This window comes from Pelophylax lessonae (assembly GCF_965119305.1).
Source record: "Pelophylax lessonae genome assembly, chromosome: 4".
In the NCBI taxonomy this organism is placed as follows: Eukaryota; Metazoa; Chordata; class Amphibia; order Anura; family Ranidae; genus Pelophylax; species Pelophylax lessonae.
The window spans coordinates 478,619,741-478,638,717 of record NC_138771.1 but is presented as its reverse complement, the minus strand read 5'-3'; positions in this window follow the sequence as shown (position 1 = coordinate 478,638,717).

Below are 18,977 nucleotides of genomic sequence, written 5' to 3'. Positions count from 1 at the left end.
TGACCCTCCCTGTAACCCTAACACTAGCCCTCTATGTAACATTAACACTAACTCTCCCAATAACCTTTACCCTGACCCTCCCTTTAACCCTTACTCTAACTCACCCTGTAACCCTAATACTTACTTTTCCCGTAACCCTTTTACTAACCCTCCCTGTAGCCCTAACACTAATCCTCCCTGTAAAATGAACATTAACCTTACATGTAACCCTCACACTAACCTTCCTTGTAACCCTCACACTAACTCTTCCTGTAACCTTTACACTAACTTCCCCTGTAGCCCTTACACTAACCCTCTCTGTAACCCAAACACCTACCTTTCCTATAACCCTCACACTAGCACTTCCTGCAACCCTTACAAACACCCCTACACTGACTCTCCCTGTAACCCTAACACTAACATTTCCAATAACCCTCCCTGTAACCCTAGGATTAACCCTTCTTGTAACCCTCCCAGTAATTCTAACCCTAACACCTATCTTCCTTGCAGCTTCCTGTAGATGGCCCAGGTACACAGGGGGGCCTGGGCAACAGGGGGATTAGTGCGGCAGGACGGGAGGACAGTTATAGAACATTGCACTGTGTTTAAGTCTCTCCCTCCAGCAGCTGAAATTCGGCTTTCAGCTGCTGGAGGGAAAGCACTGACACAGTGCATTGTTCTATTGTTGTCCCCCGTCCCACTGCACCAATCACCCTCCCTGTGCTGCCGCTTCCCCCCCCCCCCTCATCCCCCCACAGTTCTGGCAGCTGCTGCAGGCACACAGAAGGATGAAAAATGGGGGAAGGAGCTGGTAAATTTCAATCAAATCCCCTGTGACAGTACTCACCGTCACTGGGAGTGGAAAAAAAGGTACTTCATGGACACTGAGAATATGGTTTGGATTACTTCAAATGGGACAGTAATATTTATCGACCATATATCTCAAGAAAGATGTGAAGACTATTCCTGGCCTATTTGATTCTGAACATGTTCATTGAAAGCGCTAATCACATTGGCCTCTGTTCCATGTTCTTCAATGTCAGAGATGGACAGACTGTCACTGGTGGTCTCTTCCTATTGCCTGTGTATTGAGGTGTGATATGTATTCTGTTAAGCCTGTCTGTGCCATTGTTAAATGTTAATGATCTCACATATTGTTTCTGCCCAGATGGCTAGATAATTAGTTCAGGTTAAATCTATTTCTGTATACAATTTGATCAGGAGGGGGATGGTTCATTGTGCTGTATATATTGAGTGTGAGACTGTTCAATAAAGGAGAAGGTTCCAGAACTTATACAAGCTAAGTTGTCGGCTAGCTTTGTATGATGCGGCAGCTAAAATATTTGATATCTATGTTCAAGACTGAAGGAAGCCGTATACTGACGGAAGCCCACAAACACAGTGTGGGTCAGGGTTCCATTACATATCCCCCCCCCCTCAACAGTGTTGTAAAAAAAAAATCATAAAAAAAAAAATAACTTTTAAAATTGTAAATAAAAATGTAAAAACAATTTAAATAAAGTATAATTTTTGTAATTCAGGGGGGGGGGGGGGGTTGCTGTAAGGTAGACTGTACGGGGCCCTATGATTTCCAACAGCAGCCCTGGTAAAACTTGTTGTTTGCATAACTGCCTTTCCTGCATCTGTGTCCTCTACATAAAAGGGTAATGCTTCCTACTGACTAGTTAAATCTAAGTTATGGTGTGATGAATATCTTAGAACTATGTTATGCTCCACCTTCCTTGTTACTGTCTGTTCAGCAGTGAATGTATCTAAATCCCCTCTTCTATTTTATCATCTCCTCTTCTACATTTAAAGAATTGTTTCCACCACCTATAAAAATTCATAGACTCTCTTGAAAAAAAAAAAAAGTTCTAAGAAGAAAAGTAAAGGAAGAAAGCAGACATGATTTTTAAATTACAGCTGTAAAAAGCCCACAGCTATAGGAATCTGGAAGTCATGAATACCTAGAGTTACACTGGCCAAAGACAAAGTAACATCTCGGAAAGCTTAACTAGCTGTAGATTATAAAGGTATGTGGTTAATAGCGTGGCCTGACACATCTTGTTCTGGTTACTATCAGTATGTGTTTTGTACATCTCTGTAGGTTACACTTCATAAAACAGTGTTCACTGCTACGATGTAAATGGTAAAGGCCAACTCCAGCCAAAAAGCCAAAACTGGAGTATACAGTGTATACTGAGTATATATATATATATATATATATATATATATACACACAGTATCTCACAAAAGTGAGTACACCCCTCACAATTTTGAAAATATTTTATTATATCTTTTCATGTGACAACACTGAAAAAATGACACTTTGCTATGTAGCACTCTCCCAGGTAGGTGCTAGGCAAACTATAAAGGGGGGCCTTGTCTGCCTATCAGTTGGGCCTTGATTGTTCAGCTAGGCTGTCATGTGTTCCCAGGTGTGCCTGTTGAGCTTGGGGAGTCTCCCCACTGTGCCCAATGGGGGCTCTCATTGGACAGTGGAGGAAACCTGACCAATAGCACACCAGGGCTTGTATCTATCCCAGAGGGCAGAATATGTCGCAATGCATCCTGGGATGGGGTATAAGTCTGAGGGGAGCACATGACAGAGCATCTTTGGCGGGAAGCAGAGTCCCAGGAGGGAGGTGACGGCTGTCTCTCCTCCTGTCAGCGTGGAACAGGTGCCCTAGGCGGCTGGCCTAAGAGGACAGAGGTTTGAGCTGAGCTGCAGAGAGGGATCCAGTGTGCTGAGGACCAAGCGGAGCTGTGGGAGCCGGAGTTTTCAAGAAAGCAGTGAGTACTGTAAACTGCCCCAGGGTCTGCCTAAGATAGGGAATCCAGGAGCCAGCTAGCCTGTGTAGAAGATTAGAAAGGGGTGCGAGAATTGAAGCCCTGAAGAGCAAAGGGGTGCCAGTGTGGGCCCCGAAGAGTTAAGAGTTGCAGCAGTATTCACAGTTAAGCTACCTCAGCCGGGAGGGCTAAAGGGAGCAGTGCAAAGGACTTTTGTATCACTGGAGAGTGTCAGAAGTCAGTTTAAGTTCACAGACAGCAAGTCAGAGCTAAGTAGCGCCAACGGGCGTTGACCGGCATTCAGCCAGCGTCAAGAGGCATTTTTCCTCAGTGTCCCATCCTATTGTGTATAGTTGAGCCAGAGGAGTATCCCACTCATTCCCTTCTCCCATCCAAGTTTCTAAATAAATACAAAACCAAAGATGCCGGACTGTTTCTTGTCTCAGTGCTCACACATGGAGAACATGCTTAAATGTGCTGTTGTTGCTAGCGTTAACCCTGGCAGACCCACATCCAGCAAAATGGCTGGGAATTCTGCTACAGCTACAATGTAAAGTAGTGAGTGTACAGCTTGTATAACAGTGTAAATTTGCTGTCCCCTCAAAATAACTCAACACAGCCATTAATGTCTATACCGCCGGCAACAAAAGTGAGTGCACCCCTAAGTGAAAAATGTCCAATTTGGGCCCAATTAGCCATTTTCCTTCCCCAGTGTCATGTGACTCATTAGTGTAGAAGGTCTTAGGTGAGAATGGGGAGCAGGTGTGTTAAATTTGGTGTTACCGCTCTCTCATACTGGTCACTGGAAGTTCAACATGGCACCTCATGGCAAAGAACTCTCTGAAAAAAAGAATTGTTGCTCTACATAAAGAGAACTCTCTGAGGATCTGAAAAAAAGAATTGTTGCTCTACATAAAGATGGCCTAGGCTATAAGAAAATTGCCAAGACCCTAAAACTGAGCTGCAGCACGGTGACCACGACCATACAGTGGTTTAACAGGACAGTTCCACTCAGAACAGGCCTCGCCATGGTCAACCAAAGAAGTTGAGTGCACATGCTCAGCATCATATCCAGAGGTTGTCTTTGAGAAATAGACGTATGTGTGCTGCCAGCATTGCTGCAGAGGTTGAAGGGGTAGGGGGTGGGGGGGGGGAGTCAGCCTGTCAGTGCTCAGACCATACGCCGCACACTGCATCAAATTGGTCTGCATGGCTGTCATCCCAGAAGGAAGCCTCTTCTAAAGATGATGCACAAGAAAGCCAGCAACCAGTTTGCTGAAGGTGGTGTGGTCTGATGAGACCAAGATAAACTTATTTGGTTCAGATGGTGTCAAAGGTGTGTGGTGCCAACCAGGTGAGGAGTACAAAGACAAGTGTGTCTTGCCTACAGTCAAGCATGGTAGTGGGAGTGTAATAGTCTGGTTCTGCATGAGTGCTGCCGGCACTGGGGAGCTACAGTTCATCGAGGGAACCATGAATGCCAACATGTACTGTGACATACTGAAGCAGAGCATGATCCCCTCCATTCTGGGCTGCAGGGCAGTATTCCAACATGAGACTCCGCCCTACGCGTTTCGTCAGAGGGGCCGCTCCAGTTGACGTCCCTCTGACGAAACGCGTAGGGCGGAGTCTCATACGTCACAACGTCACTTCCGGTTAACGGCCGTGGAACGCGGAAGCATCCCGGCGCGAACCAGTCTTTCTGATCCTGATCATCGTAACGAGTGAGTGTACAGCGCATTTTCCACCACTGCATATACTGTTCATTCACAATGGGGCCTTCTCTCTGTTTGAGTAACTAGAGCAAGACCACCGGCTCAAAGCTGCTCCCCCCGCAACGGAGAAAGGATCCCCTCAATACCACATATTGACTGTGGATTGTGAACAGGTCGTATAATTGAAACGTCAACTAGTGGCTAGTTTGGATTTCACATAGCAGCATTTCTTCACCATTTAATCACATTACGTGTGGCACACATATCAGGCATTTGTGACCTGGAAAATACCCCTGTGGTTGTGGGAAGGACTTTTATTTCACGTCTTGTCACAATATTTATGTATTTTGGTTTTCACATACCACTATATTTTGTTTTGGCTGCTGATTTGGATATTTTTTTATAGCTTGAATAAACACACTGTTTATTTATCATGCACTAATTTCTCAATGAGTTTTTACTCACAATAGTTGGTGACACTTTGATATTTGTTTTATGCTTTATTTCTCACTAATAATTTCACTCACGCCAGTTTGTGGCACTTTACTATTCAATCACCTTAAGATAGCGCCGATACCAATCGTCACATCCTAAATAAAAAAATGACCGATCACTACTTCAACTCCTCTGGCCCTCAGCCACTGCATTAGTAAACCAGAGATGCCATTAATGGAGCAATTTAGATTTCTTTAAATCTCACACTTGGGTATGGGTGTCAAAACCCTTGCCACTCAACATTACTTCATATGAACAATGAGGTGGTCAGGCCATGGAGCAAAGTGGTGGGATTTCTGTGATATATAAGTCACTCTCCACGGTCAACTCTAAACCTAGCTACATGACGGAATGGGAGAAAGACCTCTCTCAAGAGTGGGACCTGGAGGACTGGCATAGAGCGGTTTCATGTTAATACAAAAGTATTCTAAACATATCTTTGATTCAGGCGGATCTTAAGGTTCTAACATGGTGGTATTTAGTTCCCTCTAGATTAGCAAAATTCTACCCCACGGCCTCCAGCATCTTCTTTCGAAAATACTCTCTTACGGGCTTGATATACATAATTGGTGGTATTGCCCTAATATAAGAGGATTGTGGTACAAGATCTTTTCAATAGTGCACAAAGTCACATGCCTCTTGGTTCCCAAATCCCCCCACATAGCACTATTAGATTTTCCAAGAGAAAAGGACTCTGTGAAGAGACTGCTGATCCACTTCATCTTCCTGGGAGCCAAATTGACAACAGCGAGAGCCTAAAAGCAACCCATTGTCTTATGCGCCATGGCAATAAAGAAAATCCCATGTATCATGGCCCAAGAGAAGATGGCCAGCATACTACAGGACTCGGTACAGAGGTTCGAGGCCATTTGGGAACCATGGGCAGATTACATGCAAGTACCTCTGACTTCTCCGCAGGGATCCGATTGAGTTTGGCAGGAATTTATGGCAGGACATTTACACATCTACCCCTGACCTCTTCTTTCTCTAAACTCCTTCCCCCTTTGCCTTTTCTCTCTCTACTCTCTACTACTAACATTCTTATTAGTGGTTTGATTACTTAAGGTTTAGATAAGGGACATCTCAAATTGAGTGGATTTGAGACACACAAAAAGGATCTCGCCCTGAATGTAGTCCACTTGGCAACATTCCACCCGAATTCACGCTATCGGACTATCTGATGATGTATTTAACTGTTAATGTTGGACATGCATGGTCTTGGGCCTCATTACCCCTTACTTCAAGATTAAGAGTTTAGGGGTCCTCCACCCCACATTAGGAGCCACACCACGGATAGGTTCAGTCTGTTCCTCATTGGAGAGATGAGACTAAACTTCTCCTCTATGGCTACTCTTGATTGGTAGATCGACTTCTGTACAACCAGGGTGCCCACACATCCTTGCTGAACAGACCAAATTTCAATCCGTGTATGGCTGGCTTTAGTTTTCTAATCACAAAATCACACTAAAAAACATTAATATAAGGGCACTCATAACACAACCTAACTCTTTTTGTTGTACTGCCCCTAGAAGAAGCTTGGTGACAGTCACTTTAGAACAAAGGAAAATAAACCCACGAACAGAGGGAAAGGGCCCGGGATACCAAAAAACAACCAAAACCAGAATTTTGAGTAGCTTCTGGTGACACAGACTGGGCCACCAGACATCCTGCAATGTCCACCAGCAGCACCTTCTACTCAGCTCTCTAGGACACTCTTCAGCAGTGACATTCTTTCCCCCAATGTTCCAACAAGGCTCCAGCTTCACTCCTCCTGAATTGACCATGCCTGGCAGGCAAAGAAAACCAAGGCCACCTCAAATATTTATATCCTCCCCCTATCATGCACCAATGGCAATAAACCTCTGGGTGATTTGCCAGAGAGACATAAACATTCATAACTCAAAAATATAGTATCTCTGTTGCCAGGGACACTCCTCAACAGCAGGCAGAAGCAAACGATAATTTGAGTTTCGAGAAAACCAAGTGAAAGTCGAATTTTTGCAATTCAGAGCTCAGGCTGACTACAGCCTAGCAGCAACACTAAGTTTAAGCTAGAGACACTAGGAACACTAGCTAGGGCTTGGTCCCTATATTAGGCAAATCAAGTAAATGTACCCATATAACCTTTCACCAAATGCAAAAAAGGTATTTGTAACTAGTACTGTTGGATCCTCACTAGAGTGTATCTATAGCCATAACTTGCTCTTAGACCTTTGGATAGGTTCAAACCCTTGTCAGGATTTTACTGCTGTCTGTGTTCCCACTGGGAAGATTCACTCTATATTGGTCTTGGTGACCAATACCCAATTTTAGGGCTGTCACCAGAACTGAAGGTGAGGAGAAACTTTCCAATAGGGACATATCTTCTAGCAACAACTATCTAAGAGGGGGATTTCCCCAAACTTTGGAGAGGTTACCATTTACTTTTTTACACTGAGAAGAAATCTCTCCAAAGTGACAGACAGTTAAATTACAGATATACTTTTAACAATACCTATTGTCAAAATGTAAATTCATATATTCATTTCTACACTGTATTTTAATTATTTCTCACCTACTCATATTAATTTGAATGATCTTGAAGTTTGTAAATGTACTTTGTGAAGATTCCCACACATTTATTTCCTTGAATTCTGTGATACTTAATCACTATGCCCTGTGAGTAGGGATCTGCTGTTTTAGTGCATAGTTCTTTGAATCGTGAAAGTTCCCTAGTCCAGGTTAGGGTTTCTTCGGTACGTGTGAGGAAATGTCTTAATTGAAAGTATGTTAACCAAGCAAGTGACTTGTTTGGCATCTGGGAGGAAAGGTTGTTGTAAGTTACAAAATTACAATTTTTAAAGAAGTCACCAACCCGAGAGAGGTTTAGCCTGTTAAGTGTTGCGATGAAGAAGGTATCTGTTCCTGGTGGGAAGCTCGAGTTGTTTATGACAGGAGTGAGGGGGCCTGGGGATGAAGAGATATTCGATTTTTTGCAGGCAGCCCTGAAAATTCTGAGTGTCATGCTTACTAAAGGATGTTCGGTAACTGTTTGCAGATAGTGGCATGGTTCTATCCACGGAAGGATAGGGACGGAAGGGCCATTCTTCTCACCAAATCATTTTTAACTACAAATTCACGTAGAGATCCTCTGCCCCTTGGCATACTTGGTTCGGCGTCTCACTGTTACTCCTGGAACAGGTAACAATTAAACACTGCCAAGCTAACTATCTATCTAATCTTTGAACAAAGCATCTTTGAGTAGGGGTCCTCTTTTTCTGTACTCCTTCCCTTGGCCCGATGGCCCAAATTTCTTCGCAAAGTGTCCTTTGAACAATGAGATAGTAAATGATCCTGACTCATTGGCCCAAGGGATCTCCATAGAACATTCAGTAAAAACAAGTTCTGATAGTCACTGAAGCATAGAACTGAGTAACTACTCTGCTCGTACAGGTGTGACTGGTCCTCTTCCTGGCCGCGACTCGGCCTGTACCACCTGGGTGCACTTCACCTCGGAGGTGTGAGTCTCCCTGGTCAGACATATGGCAGTATAGGTCTGCACTACTGGCCCCGGCTCCAGCAGCACTCTCAGCACTCCCCTAACTCTGCCTACAGGGAACTTAATGGGCACCAGCAACTCCTGAGTAACTCCGGTCTGCCAACTCACATACAGCTTCCAAGCCTGCAGCTGCATAGACACATTCAAGCATCGGGTACATACCAGCCCGAGGTGCTCCTTGTCCTTCCCGCTGCACAGTGCCAGTCTTCCATTGGGCACCAACTGAACTCTGGTGTCCCACAGGACCGACTCGGTGATTCCATTAGCTTCACAGGTTCTCAGCCAACACGTGGGATAGCCCCTGCGCTCGAACTCACTCTGACATTTGCCATCATGCTCCTCCACAACATGTCTGCACCTCAGCTACACCTGAAAGCGGAAGTGACGTTTCAGCTCTCTTCCTCCATTTGGATTGGCAGTCTGTGGGTGCCAACCCCGCCCACAACTCCAGAATAGCTGACTCTCTAGCGGTAGCTCTTCCTGTTAGGCAGATCTCTTCAGCGCATGCTTTCCCGCGCAGTGCAGTAACCTCTTCACTGCTGCTCCTCCAATCAGCCAGCACGAAGATCACTGCCCGGCACATTGTGTTCCTCAATCCACACACATCCGCCATCCCTGTCTGTACTTGGGCCTCAGTTGCACTTCCATCTTGCCAAGCCAACTGATCTCCCACACTGTTTATGAAAATTGTCCGGCTGTCAGGTATTGCATGGCCGACATTTTTCTCCAAAGCACATGTACAGACATGACCCCTGACACGTCAATCCCTGTGTCCCGAGCAACTACCTTTTTCATCCACACTTGCACCGATTAATGTAACAGTACTTTTGTACAATACAGTGCATCTCTTCTTCATCAACTCTCCTGCATTTTACTTGTAGAGACAGGCTGGCAAAAGTCCATCCGTTGCCATTGGCAACCATCATTGCAAACTTGGCTTATCGTCCCACTCTCTATAATCCCTGTAGAGCAGACATCACTCTTTCCGCTGACACTCCAGTACATTTCTTGAGAAAGCATGATGTTACTTTGCAATATTTTCCAGCCGTTGCCATTGGCAACCGTTGGAGTAACCCAGGAGTGCATCCAGGACGATACCTCCAAATGTAACAGTGCCCCCTTAAGAACTGCTGGATTGTTCACCTTGGGATCCCCCTGGGTTACCAGTAGCAACTGCAGCATATACAATTTAACTCTTTACTCTCTGGCTCAGTCAATAAACAGTCTAGGGGATGTAGTTGTTTTAGTGGTTTTATTTAAATTAGAGATGGTAGAAGGGAAGAGTGGGATACTCCAACTTAAACTATTCACAGTAGATGAGGACTTCTGTCTCCTGTCTTCACAGTAGATGAGGACCTCCTGAAGATGCAGCCAGGCTGCTGATTCACCTTGCCACTTAGATTAATTTAATATTAAGTCTCTATGTAGATGACTTGTTAGGATGAATTATCTTCGGGATACACACCTAGTACCCCCTTTCACTCCACCTGCTGACACCCGTCCTCTGACTATCCTACACCGGGGTGGCCCCCCTCAGGTCAAGCCCCTAGACACAATCCCCTGTACTCAGAATACTATTTTTCAAGGGTCTCCAGTATCTCTACCCCCTCAGTCAGCTCTCATGGACCTCTGGGTCCAGCTCCTTCCTCCTGGTCCCCAGGCTGACTGCCTGTGACCGCGTGCCACTTCTACTTCACCAGCCAGCACATGTGCTCCTGGCTTTTATACCACACCCCACAATACACTGAGACAATCAGTCTGTGCCAATCACTGGGGCTGTATCAAAGCTTGTGTACTCATTGGTCAGATTTCCTCCATTACCCAATATGCATCCCTAATGGACCAGTGTGAAACACTCCCTAGACCAGATGCATCACACAGTGAGCACTATGAGCAGACCTAACTCACAGATCCTGCTCTCTGGTAGGCAGAAAGAAATAAAGATTTGCCTGCTGCTCCTCTGATAGGCAGACAGAGCCAAAAACTATTCACGCTCACTAGCACCTACCTAGGAGGGTGCTACAATAGAAATACAGTATCAGCACAGTCATCATGCCAGCATCTGCCTTTTCCCATGTTTTTCAAATGCTGCCAATACAGATCAGATGGTTGGCAGTGGACACAGACAAGTCAATTACCAGAAGATCGATCCGATGCAAGATCTGAATATATACATTACATCCCTGTCCTGATCTCCTTGTGATTGAAAATTAGGGCTCCAACCAACTGGAAACATCTATCCTGGCCCATTGATTCCTACAACTAGAACTTCACTGTATGCTGGACCTACTGCCAGCCCAGTCCGCTACAGGTCCCAGTAATTGCCTCCCTGGCCTCAATCCCCTTCCTTCACTTGTCAGCTGGCCGGCAGTGCTCCTCTATCCACACAACACTACAGTAGCCCGCCTCCCCACCCGAGCCAAAGGAATCTGTCCCCCCCCCCCCGCCCGAGCCAAACCGAGCCAGCCCGCCTCCCCTTCCGAGCCCATTTAACTGCCTGCCTGAGCCGGGAAACACTCGCACTCAGCTTATTTCCACTCGCCAAATGTGAGCAGCTGAGTAGAATTTGAAGGCTGGCAAAAAGTATTCTGTAGTCTTGTCCTAGGGTGACAACAGAGACCCTTCTAAGATACAGTACAGTGAGTCAGTGCTTTCACCCTAGGACAGGAGGTTTGTTACTGGCAGGATCATCAGGTGAAAATAAAAGGTAAGAATCCTTCATAAAAAAACAAAAAAAAAAAACAAATGCCAACACCTCATCTAAAGACTAGTAAGCAACATTCAATGATTTTTGTTCCTGGGTTTATTTACACTTTGAATACAATTTTATTGATTTTGGTAGTTTTTGAAACCAGTTTTCTTGGTTTTTGTAGATACCGGTGTAGCTTAAAATACAAAGACATGCTATACTTTTGAGTGTATAAACTGTGTTTTTTTTTCCTCTCTTTTAATGGCGTGAATAACTTATAGCAGTCTATACCTGACAGGATAATTCAGCTTCAGAGCAATAAAGTGTGAGTGTAAATCTTCTTGATCCTCTCATAAATGTACACGGAGGCTGTGTCTGCTTTTTGTCTCCCATAATTAAATATGGCAGGTTAGTGAGATAAAATATGGCTCATGTAATGTCTAGAAGGTGCAAGTGTGCAGCTCTCCTGCACTTTTCAGAATTGGCCGAGTTCATTTTTTAAACATAATTTGTAAGAAATTACCATTATTTTCATCATTCATGAGTAGCTGCTGTCTTGTTGGTCAGAGGTCTTGAAATACGGGGAGGTGCCAGGGGCCCTTAATTCATTATAAAAATGGGGCAGTAGCTCTGAAACACCAGATTAATGAAGCCTACAACCAGACTCCAACAGTTCTTGTGTCCTAATGCCCATCACTGTTCGGCACAGTGGGATGTGACTGAAGAAAAGAAGAAGGGTCCTGCTGCTGTGATTACAGTTACAGACACCAAACTATATTCCCAGAATTCAGGTCTGTAAGGCTCACCATACATGGGCTTCAAAATAACTTTTTTAGAAAATCAGAAATTTTGAGCGTTTTGTGACACCGTTGATTTCGAAATTCGACCAAACAAGCCTTTAATTTCACCTCATGTTGCTACAGAAAGGGATTTTCGTGGCTGAGAATCTTCCTTTCTTTCTGGGAATGTTATTTTCTTGCACTCATGGGGATTTCTTTTTTGATTATATTTCTCACACGATTCTCCCATCATTGATTAGAAAACAGTTTGTTTTCCAAAAATTTCCAACATGCCCGATCACTCAAATTCGATGACCGCACGAAAATTCTGCAGCCCACTAATGATGCAAAATTCAAATTAACATTCTTAGATAAGATTTTTGAAATAATTTTTTTTTCAAAATTTGACACATGTAAGGCCAGCCTTAGCGGTAAAAAACGGGGTTCAACCAATGAGTAACTTGCCCTGGACCAACCCATTTCCTAAATGAGTAAGCAGGAAAGTGGTCTTTGTGTTGTGCTGATTGATATTTCATCATGGCACCAAATCCGCCTCCCTGTACCTTAATGGAAAAACAGTAGCTGGCATGAATGATGAAGTTTTCTTCTGAATAACAAACATATACTCATTATTTAATGGCTGCTGTCAGTAATTTTAACGTGTTGAGGATGAGACAGTCCCAAATCCTGATAGTCCTATCTTTAATCTCTTCCTACTCCCAAAATTAAAAAAAAAAAGTTATGCCTTCTGTAACGGAACTGCAACCCACACTGTGCTTGTGGGCTTCCGTCAGAATACTGCTTCCTCCAGTATGAATATTGCTATCAGATATTACATAAAAAACTAGCCGGAACTTAGCTTGTATAGATCTGAAACCTTTATTGAACAGACTCACACACAATATATACCACACAGGAGGACATCCCCCCTCCTGATCAGATTACCCCACCAGGTCAGGTGCCTGGTTACATTATCATATGCAGATGAAATTGTGTACAGAAATACAATTACCCTGAACTAATTACCTAGCCATCTGGACAGAAATAATAGGTGAATGGGAATCCAAATCTAGACAATGTTATAATTAACATGGTAATTAACTCAGCACTGCAACAAGGCTAAAACAAAAAACATTACACATTATCCTACGTATAAACACAGCACCCACAGTAGAAAATAGGTGAGTAAAGCACCATAATCAACAATGTGTGGAAGACAGGTGGTTGAGCGGATATTAGCATCTGCTATAAATCTGACTGTGTGAAGCAGTCTCTTATTGGCAATAGGCAGCTAGGCTTTTAACATGGATCCTAGGCCTAGAGTCCCAGAGTCTTCATATATTCCTAGAGATATATTGTTGACAAATAATACTGTCCTATTTGAGTAATCCAAACCATATTCTCAGTGTCCATTAAGTAGCTGTCCATAATTTCCTTTGTCACCCTGCGTCCCTACTAGACACAGGGTGACTTACAAATAAGAGGGGCCTAGGAAGCTGAGAAAGGGATTTCTCAACCTCTTGAAGGTAAGCTGGGTTCCACGGACCCCCCCCCCCCCAAAAAAAAAGAATGACTCACGTCACACCTTCACATACACGTTAAAGGATAAGTTCACCTTTTGACAACAAATAATAAATGCACATTTTTTAGTTGGTAAAAAAATGTGCATTTATTATTTTTTTGTTTTGGGAGCCTGTAAAGCATTGAACCAGCAATCAGCAGATGCCTGAGGCCATGCAGGTCACCTGCAGATCTGTCAGTATATCGGCTTGCTTGTACCCCCGTACAAGGAAGCCGGTACATTCTGGCAGGAAGACTCAATGAACTACCACTGTGCTCACACAGTGGCCAGTGCATTCATAACATGTTACGTGTTACACCCTGAATATGGGTGTAACATGTAACATGTTATGAAAGGTGAACTTATCCTTTAAGGCAGCTTACATGAGGTAGAAGCACAGGGAGAATTGAGAAGTATAATGATGTTTTTCCTGTGATACCCTCCATGCTATGTATTGTGTTAGGGCTGGGTAGCTCACCAGGTTTTACCTCACCTGCTCACCAGCAGTTTACCAATCGATTTTAGCTGCTGCCAAGCAAACCTTTTAGGAGACACCAATGCTAGGCCTGGTTGGTAGAAAAAAAAAAAGTATATAACTAAATGAATGCTTCAGGCTCAGATCAAATAGTAAATATTAATTGGGAGTATTTACAGTATACAGATGTCCTGCCTGTTGTCAGTATTACATTAGTCATAACTCATTCCTTACAGATAAAGTAAATACAAATGCTCCAAACCCAGAGGGCTTCAGGAAAGGAGGGGCCACCAGGGATTTCCATGCAGAAACCATTAGTGAAGGTAAACTTTAATTCCACATGTACAGCATATGGCTCTGCCAGTTGGAGACCTGTTGTCTGTGAGCAAGGAGAAGTTAGGATGATAGTTTGGTAATGTAAAATATTGTAATTTTTTTTATCAAATTCAGTTGACATGTTTTTGTAGCATTTAGGCCCCATGCACACTGAGCATTTGTCCAGCTCTTCAGAACCCTAATGCTCCTGGCAGGAAAAAAGCAGCCTAAAAAAATGCATTAAGCCACATTTGCAAATGCATTTAGGCTGGGTTCACACTGCCGCATGGAGCTGCTCCCAGCAGAGGCTTGAGGTGTTCCCCGTTTTAGGTCCAATTTCAGTCTGAATTTTTGCTGAATTCAGACCTGAAACAGACTAGAATACACACAGGACTCCTGTGCAATTCGCCGCTGCGGAGTTATGTGAACCGGCTCCATAGAGAGCCGGTCACAATCTACTGACATTGATCTCTCTCAGAATTGATCGAGTGGCTGTATATGTTGATACTGGGATGATGCCTGCCACTTCAACTCGAGGACATCATATGACAACAAACGGGAGTTATATCTCAACTCCAAAAGGCATAAAAACCATCCCTCCCCAGATTTATATAGCGCCAACAGTTTGAGTTGTGCCTTACAACATGAGTGCAGAAAGTACATTTACAATACAATTTATTACAGGAGCAATTAGAGGGCCCCGCTCCTTAGAGCTTATAATCCAGAGCAGGGATCTCCAAACTATGGCCATCCAGCTGTTGTGGAACTTCACGTCCCATAAGGCATTGTAAAACTCTGATATTCACAGACATGATTAGGCATGATGGGAATTGTAGTTCCTGAACAACTGGAGGGCCATTGCTTGGAGACACCTGATCTAGAGGGTTTTGCACTTTGATTTACATGATCCCCCTCTTCCTCATGCCCATGAACTGTTTCTTTATGTCTTCTTGTCCAGTGCAGGGCTATGAACCCTGCATTTGTCCTGACATCAAGACCATACACAGCTGGAGCGTGGAGAAGACACTGCAGGGACCGGTTCAGCAATTCAGATAAGCAGATGATTAGGTAAGTAGATCTTCTTTTCTATGTCCCCTAGATGTAAACAAGCAATTAAGCCTTGCAGTTGAGGCGCAGCCCCACTGCTAGGAATACTTTTTTGGTTTCCCAGAATTTGACTTTTTCTCTAAAAAAAACACACTAAGAATGAGGATATACTCTTTAGAACTAAGTAAGGAAAGATTCGGAGTGACCTATACCATTACAACTTCCGCAGGGTTTTTATTTGGAAAAAACCTCGGGCCACATTTAATCCCCCCCGTACCACATGGCCATACTACCACTATGGCACTTATGGCGTGCAAACCTAGGTCTATGTTGCAAGGAATAGGATTCACCTCTAGACCTACAACAACTGACCGACATCTTCCCTCAGCACCTAGGAGTTCTATTCCAAACTTTATAAATAATCACTCTTAAATAAACACTTTGTGCTTAAATTCCACTCAACCTCATATCGAGTCCACCTCGAGACACACAACCTCTTACTACTCCATTAAGCATACTTGGGATTAATAGCCCTCCAAGTCACACCCCTGAGAATGCTGATGAACACATTTCCACCAAGACAGCCACCACCACTAACCAGTTAGGTTTTTTAGTGGCACTCACCTCGCAGACAGGCCACAATTTAAAAGGCCAAAAGAAAGTACGAAAAGTACAGGGGGGGGGGGGGGCAAACATAGACGCATACAAAAGAGTCAAACTTGTAATACAGCAAAGTTTTTCAATTTGTCCACACATCAGTTATTTGCTTCCGAAATCTTTTTACTCAATCGGGGATTCAGTTTCGCTACAACCATCCCACCTAACCCTTTTACAATATACACTGCTCAAAAAAATTAAGGAACACTTTTCAATCAGAGTATAGCATCAAGTTAATTAAACTCCTGGGTTATTGATCTGGTCGGTTAAGTATCAGAGGGGGTTGTTAATCAGTGTCACCTGCTTTGGTGTTAATGAAATGTCTGTATATTAGGAACAGTGTCCAAATAAATATGAGGAATGACATCACAAATGGAACAAAGGAGGAGGTAGAATCCCTATGGGGAGAACTTCAAAGGGAAGGCACTATCAGGAAGGTAATATTGGGCGTATGTTATAGGCCCCCAAACCAGAGGGAGGAGGGGGAGGCACACCTCCTATTACAGCTTAAATTTGCAGCAATGATGGGAAATGTCATTATAATGGGGGACTTAGTTTATCCAGATATAGACTGGGCAGAAGGAACCGCGCATTCATCCAAGGCTCGGCAGTTCCTAAATGTTTTGCAGGACAATTTCATGGGTCAGATGGTGAATGCACCGACAAGAAACAATGCGGTACTAGACCTACTGATTACCAACAATATTGACCTGATCACGGATATAGAAATACAGAGCAACTTAGGAAACAGTGACCATAGACCAATTAGTTTCAGTATAAGTCATAGAAATAGGAAACACAAGGGTAATATAAGGACACTGAATTTTAAAAGAGCCAAATTTCCTAAACTGCGCTCTTTGCTAGACAATATCAAATTGGATAGAACCCTAGGAACAAAGAACACAGAGGAAAAATGGGAGTGCTTCAAGAACATAATAAATAAAGGGGTTGGCCAGTGCATTCCAAAGGGGAATACATTTAAAAGAGCAAAAATAAAAACCCTGGGTGGCTAAACTCCAACATAAAAATGCATATTAAAAATAAAGAAAAGGCCTTCAAAAAATACAAGGCTGAGGGGTCATTGGCAGCATTCCAACATTACAAAGAGTGCAATAAGAAATATAAAGGTGAAATCAAGGCAGCTAAAATAGAACACGAGAGACATATAGCCGAAGAGAGTAAAAAGAAAACCCAAGAAGTTCTTTAACCACTTAAGCCCCGGAAGATTTTACCCCCTTCCTGACCAGGGGGTTTTTTGCGATTTTTTACTGCGTAACTTTAACGGACAATTGCGCGGTCATGCAAAGTTGTACCTAAACGAATTTGATGTCCTTTTTTTCCCCACAAACAGAGCTTTCTTTTGGTGGTATTTGATCACCTGTGCGATTTTTCGATCATGCGCTATAAACAAAAAAAGAGCGTCAATTTTGCAAAAATAACAATATTTTTCACATTTTTTTATATGAAATTCCCCCCAACATTTTCGGCCAATTTGTTTTATGCTACATATGTTTGGTAAAAAAAAAATCACAAAAAGCGTATTTTGATTGGTTTGTGCAAAATTTATTGTGTTTACTAACTAAGGGAAAGATTTTTGTCATTTTTGGTGGGTTTTCTTTTGACGAGTAATGGTGGCGATCTGCGATTTTTTTGGCAGGACTGCGACATTGCGGCAGACAGATCGGACCCTTGACTGACATTTTTTACACTTTTGGGGTTACCAGTGACATTACTGCAGTAATCAGTGCTATACATATGCACTGTTACTGCAAAAATGACACTGGCAGGGAAGGGGTTAACTGTATTGGAGAGGGAGGGGTTAAGTGTGTCCTAGGGGCGTGCTTCTAACTGTGATGGGACATGGCTACTAGTGTAAAAACAGAGATCAACGGTCCTACATAGTAGAACCGTCTGATCTCCATTTTTACACAGGGGAGAATGACAGGCGGCTTGTTTACATTAGCCGCCTGCCTTTCTCCCTTCCCGCCGAACAATCGCGAGTGACCGGCGGACATCGGGTCCGCTGGTCACACGCACTGACTTGTCTGGGAATGAGCCGGGGCGGGCGCGCGCCTCAGCGGGCGCGCGCTCGCCTGCTATTGGCTCACAAGCCAGTGACAGGCTAGTGACGTATATATATACGTCATTTTGCCTGGCCGGGGCTGACCGCCGCAGTATATGTACTTGCGGCGGTCGGCAACCAGTTAAGTACATAAATAGTAAGAAAGCAAGACCAGAACACATTGGCCCCATAAAAGATGGTGAAGGGAATCTGGCCACAAAGGACAGAGAGAAAGCGCAAGGGCTAAATACATTCTTCTCTTCAGTTTTCACAAAGGAATAGGGGGCTACACTAACCCAGCTTGTAATGATAAATTAAATAATACACCTCAGTAAGTACCCCCATGGTTAACAAAAGATAGACTTAGAACTAAACTTGAAAAACTTAACATAAATAAATCACTGGGTCCAGATGGCTTGCACCCGAGGGTTCTTAAAGAACTTCTTAAAGAATTTTGGAGGGGATGCTAAGGGACTATATACAAAACTTTAGTAATAAAAACAGTATTATTAGTAGTAACCAGCATGGATTTATGAAACATCTATTAACCTTCTATGAAGAAGTGAGTTGCGATCTAGATAAAAGAAGGCCTGTGGATGTGGTGTATCTGGAGTTTGCAAAGGCATTTGACACAGTTCCCCACAAATGTTTACTGTACAAACTAAGATAAGTAGGTATGGACTATAGGGTGAGTACTTAGATTGAGAACTGGCTCCAGGTGCGAGTCCAGAGGGTGGTGATAAATGGGAAGTACTCGGATTGGGCGGGTTTGGAAAGTGGGGTCCCCCAAGGATCTGTCCTGGGACCAATCCTGTTTGATTAATTCATAAATGACCTAGAGGAGGGGATATCCAGCACAATCTCTGTATTTGCAG